Below are 6,111 nucleotides of genomic sequence, written 5' to 3' on the forward strand. Positions count from 1 at the left end.
TTTGGATTCACAAGCATAGAGACAGAAGAAACTAATTGATACATGGTGCAGAATGATGGGGGCCATAAGATGGTAGCAGAAGAGGAGCCTACCTTCTTTGTCCATAGCTGGCATAGGAGGAAGGACTGGGGGGATACAGTAGTGTATGCTCTCAATGTCTCTTTCCAGGTCTAGGTCCCCTAAGGTACTCTGCGCTCCATCTACTCCCCTCCAAGGGTAAAGCAGAAGACAGATAATTTCATGTATAGTCAGAGGGAGACCGAGCCAGCTCTGAGCACTCCCATCAGCAACTGACAATGAAGCAAAGAGGTCTCAGAAACTGCAGAGAGCATAGTGGTGAGCACTATAACCCAGCCAAAAAGAAATGAAAAATTCTGACTCAAGAATGTGGATCAGGCATTAAAAAAATCAACCCAAAACCCAACAACCCCCCAAAAAATACTGAGATAAGATCCAGGTACTAACCCTAATCCAAGTACTAACCCCTGTACTGGACAGGGGAGAGTTCTGCTGTAGAAGAAAACATGTAGATCAAACCATGGGCATGTAGTTGAAAATTATTAGCAGAGGCAATGAAAATGAGATTACACTACAGCTGCAAAAGCAAATGTCAGGCTTTTTTTTCTTTGGGGAGACCAGTTTTGGAAACTTAATGATGTTCTTAGAATGTAATTGTTCGTAGTAGTGTTGTGTGATAATAAAACATGGGATTGTGCGAAACACTACCGTGTTAATGAGTATCTGCTTATAGCAAGTACTTAACTCAGTGACCCATTTTCCCATTAATTTCTCATCAGGCCCAGAAACTAGTGTGATTTATTGTAGTGAGAATTCTTATTGTGCAGGACCTTTTTCCAGGGCAATTTTGATAAGAGATGTTATTTCATACCATTAACTCCCAGTATAGCAGGAACTTTTCATATATTGTAGAACTGCTGATCTGTTCTGGATGGTTTTATCTTCTGAACAAAATGCACATGAAATGGATGCTATTTAATCTGTGTGTCAGGCTATGGCTGAGTACATATATCCGTACTTGACTGAGTTTTACATGTGGCAGGGTTCCATACATAGTATTAGGATGTTCTGATGACAGTATAGCCATCACAAACCAGAACTCTAGTCCTGCTTGAGTTGACCATAGCAGGTTGGCCCACAGAATCATTCCATTAAAAAATATATCAAAACAAGTGAAATTAATTAATCCTCTATATTTCAAACATTTTATGGTGTTCATTTCACCTGTATTTTTCTGCTGCACTAATGAAAGAAAGCTGCTGTTCTGTAGTTTACTTAATCAAAAAATGTGAAACAATGTGTATTTGACTAATTCCTCTATGCCTCTTATTTTCTACTTTGTGTTTTCCCTTGCTTTTCTCATCATGGTAAGGATAAACTGTTTGTAGTCAAAGCACTGAACATAGTGCTACAAGGCTCAGGAATTCCTTGGTGGATAAATGCAAACCATTGTTCTCACTTTTGTCTCTATTCCCTGTTTTATTATAAACCTACATTTTCATATAGAAGCTCAGCACATGCTCACATTGAGAGATCAGATCAAATAAAATTTTGTTTTGCAGCATTCCACATCCAACATTTGAAAATCAAGGATTTGTTTGAACATTGACTCTTAAAATATAGTCAATATATATGCAGCATTTCAGAACATTTCTGATGTATTTGAGGGCATGTGTAAACCTACTACTGAATTATAACTTTTTCAGCTGCACAATTTAGAGATGATTTAATTAACTCTTAAGAGGAAAGCTATATAAAAGAAGAAAACCCAAGGAATTTTGAAACTAAGAGAATACTTCTGACTTTTCACTTAGATCTAGAAACACTTCGTAGAAAATATTTGCAGGACAAATTTTCAGGTACAAAGGATTCTTTTAAATGAAAAAGTATAATGACTTTGGAGTTTTAGGGTCTTAATGACTGCAATAAAATTAAAAAAAAATTTATTAAAATTCCCTTAAAATTGACATTATTTATATGCTCAATTACAGGTACAACTAGAACTTTTTACTGTCAAAAAAGGTGTAATTTTGCTATTATTAACAACTTTTTTATTCTTTAATTCTCTGAGATGTGGGGAGCTTAAGAATGCTTTTAATTATAGCTCATGGTTACCAGATCTTCCTTGTCAGCAGAAAAATGAAAATGGAAGGGAAAACTTCAGAAATAGTTGCTACTTTTAAAAGACAAACAGACCAACAAGCCAAAATCCAATGAACCATTCATAGACCCCATTGGTAAATATTTCAAAATTTCCACTAACATTCTTTAGTTACAGAAACTACCTTAAAAGGAAGTCCACGTGGACATTCACTACTATATTTCTGTGAGCTGTCTTATATTAATATTTTTGTCCCTTTTTGTCTGAAAAATAGGACCGTCTTGAAAGAAGGAAAATAGTCTTCCAATTGCCAACACAAGTCCGCTTTGGGGAAAGCTGGGATCTGCTCTTGGCTCTGTGACTGACTGAGGCTTTGTTGCATAAAGTCTTTGTTTTCCAATCTATAATAAAGGAAAATCAATATGTCTCTACCACACAAGGGTGTTGCAAACCTAAAATTCATTCACATGTGGCAAGTGGTACAACATGATGGAAACTCAATATAAATTGTTACATATACTGTTCTGTTCCCCCAGTGGAAGGCTTTCGTCCATGAAATTGCTGCCCTACAAGCAGCGCTGGACAAATTGCAGTAGGGGAAAAAAAACCAAAAAACTTACAATAAAAAAGTTTTAGCCCTGGAAAGTGAGCCTAAATCATGAATGTTACAAAAACTATGACTAGAATTTTAAAAAGCTCACTTCCTTCCAAAGAAGATGGATTGTCTCCATAGGCATGGTGACAACTGAAAAGTAACATAAGTAGGAAAAAAAAAGATACATGATAGTTATTGCTAGATGTTAGATAAATATGAATGCTTAGCTAAGAATTATAATCAGGGCACATGGATAAGGTACATCTGTGAAAGGAGTCCTTTTCACAAAGTTAATGTTTATATAACACTCACCGCAAGAGATGCCTTAGCTGAGCCCTTCCCCTGGGGCAAAGTGCTGCAGTTTCCATCATAACATATGTGAACATTTTTTGGCCCATTTCCATAGAATTTTATTCTTGATCACATCTGCTGGAGTATTTCTGGAGATGCCCTCCTTGCTTTGATGCATCTCTTTCTCTTTGATATTTTTTATGCCTCTTATCCATGCTTTGTGTGAGGATATTCTTGTCCAAACATTTTGCTTCTTTATGGAGATTTGCTTTGAAAGCTCAGTAGAGTGAGGGTTGGAAGTTTGGGACAGGTGGTGATCCTTTCAGGGTCATGGGCTATCTGTTCAGAGAAAATGTTTTATAAATATTATATCAATGTATGCCCTTGGTGGGTTTTCAGGAGATCTTATAAAACTGATTGGCAGGTGAGCTCTACCTCTTCCTTCTATTGCCTGTCAACATCTCTCAGCTATTGTCAGCTAGACCCCGTGACCCATGTATTTTTCTCTCATTTTGACTGTGTCACAGATGTGGATCCACACCCCTCTAATTTTTTTTTTTATCTCTGCAACATTTTTTTGTAGCTGTATAAAGCTATGACTTTTAAAGTTCCAAGCATATTGAGATCCATCCTTTGGCCACACAGTTTTAGTGAGGACATGCTTTGCAATACCTGATGGAGAAGAGTGGTATGGCAGTGAACATCTGTGCAACCCCACTGGGAACACAGGTCCTTCAGTGCTGCTGTGATGTCCTGAGGGTGGGGCACAGTGGCTGTCTGAAGACTCTGCATGGAGTCCTACCCACCTCCTCATGGCCTTTGGTCCATGCAGATGGCACAAGCCATGCTCAGGCTCGCAGTCCAGGGCAAGAGAGCAACACAAAGCCTGCAGGGTCTATCCCAATCCTTATCATCTCCTGCGTAGCTATGGCACATTAATGGATAATAAAAATTGATTTAATTGTGGACCTGCCTGCATCCCAGGGCCATGGAATAGTGCTTGCAGTGGTGAACATGTTTACAAGACAGCTGGTTTTGTTCCAATACAAGGTCGCCCCCAGTCCCTTGAACCACACTCTTGGTTTTGCCACATGCCTTTCAGTGCCATGGGCTGCCTTGGGCTGTGTGGAGATGAATGAAGACACCTAGCTCACTTCTCAGCTCTGATGGCAGCTTTTGGGCCTACTGGGGTGCAATATAGGCTTTGCAACCCATATCACACACAGTCTAATCATCAGACAAAGCAGGTGAACCAGATCATGAAGCCATATCCCTGTTGTTATATTAACTGCTGTGGATGGCTGGGTTTACCTGCTGCCACTGGCAAAATTTGTCTGTAACAGCCGTGTCTGCTCTGCCAAGCAGCAGACCTCTTTGTACAAGCAGTATGGTTTCCTGTCCCATGACCATGTAGCTATGCTGGGGCAGTTCTCCAGGAGTTTTCCCTTAAGGACTCTAGTTTGGTAGTTGCAACATACACATTTGTTTCCTTCTGAACAATTACAAAAAGCATAGGCTGCTTACAAAGGTTATGCCGATAGGCATCTGCAACCAGCTCTGGATTTTGGGGCTGGGGACTATGTTCGTCCCATGATGTTCAATTCATCCTCCTTATAGGTTGGACTGCTGTTACTTGGGCCCATGTAAAATTGTGGACCAAGTTTCATCAACAGCTTCCATGTGTTCTCAGAATGCACACAGTTGTTTGCACCTCCCTGCTAAAACCTGTTAACATAAATACCTTCATCAGCACCACCTCTAATGATGGTAGTCAGAGCAAATACCATGTCTGAACTGGTTTGGATTCCACAGTATTTTAGGGTAGCCTGCATGACTTTTTTGACTGCGCAGGGTATGACCACAGTGGGAATTGTATGTATTGTATGTAAGCAGGAATTATCCAGTACTGAAAGCTAGTTGTAATTAGAAACTATGGAACTTTTTAAAAGATGTAATTAACTCTTGAAATAATATGACATAATTTATATATTTAAAATCCAGTTGAAGAGCTCATCAGCTATGCTGCAGAAAACAACCATATTACATTAAGCATTCAGAGAAGATTCCTGCATTTCAAGGGACAAGTGGAAACACTGGCAGAACTATCAGCAGTTATTGCAAAACTAAAAGCAATGGAAACAGAAAGAAATTATCCATATGTTGCACAGCAGAAATTAACAAGAGTTTTGCATCCAAAATGATAATTGTCAAGCAGAGAAAGGCTGAAAAAGTGATGTATATTATCCTATTTAAGGTGTATTTTTTACTTTTATGACCAAATTTGGTGTCAAGTAAATGGTGTTGAAATAAAAGAAGATAAAAGACCAAACAGTAACAAGTAATGAGGAGGTGTTGAAATAACTGTAATTTAAACACCTGAAGATGACATTGCATCTTTGACCTAATCCAAAGTTAATTCTCAGCTACCAAAAATCTGATGAGGAAATAAATATGTGTCACTTGCAGTATAGTACAGATCATTCTGAGAAGGAAAGAAACACCCAGATATAAGTAGAGATGTAGCCTATTATTTTATAAAAGTTTTAAAAATCATAGCTCTGCAGTAGATTAATATTCTTATTCTTAATAGTACTTGTGAAGTTTTGTTCTTAAAAAAGCACAACTTGCAACCAAAAGACCTGATTTTCCTGTCACATCCCACTTATTCAAGCTTCTGCTGCGCTGTAAAATAAAGAAAGAGAACAAATTTCCCTAACATGAATTATCCTGCCAGGTGAAAAAGTCTCCCTTGGTTATGATCTACAATGCCAAGAATTGGAAATGTTCATATAATAAGGGCAACAAAGAGCTGAGCTCTTACATGTTTGCTTTCTCATATCCCATCAACAGTTTCTGCGATACATACTGGAATGCAAATTTCTCAGTCCTCATTTTAGGCCACAGTAGCCACTATTAAGTTGTGAGCTTCATTTACAGACTGAATCTGGCAAGGATAATGTTGACAGAAGATGGCCAGTTCTGCTCTCATCTCTTGTTGGCTCCAAAGCCATCTTAAATAGACACATATTTTTCATATCTATGTTTCCAAAGAACAAAATGTATTCCAATTCCACCAAATTGTTCAATATTAAACACTGGGCTTGAA

Source organism: Anomalospiza imberbis, chromosome 5 (assembly GCF_031753505.1).
Source record: "Anomalospiza imberbis isolate Cuckoo-Finch-1a 21T00152 chromosome 5, ASM3175350v1, whole genome shotgun sequence".
NCBI classification, from domain to species: domain Eukaryota; kingdom Metazoa; phylum Chordata; class Aves; order Passeriformes; family Viduidae; genus Anomalospiza; species Anomalospiza imberbis.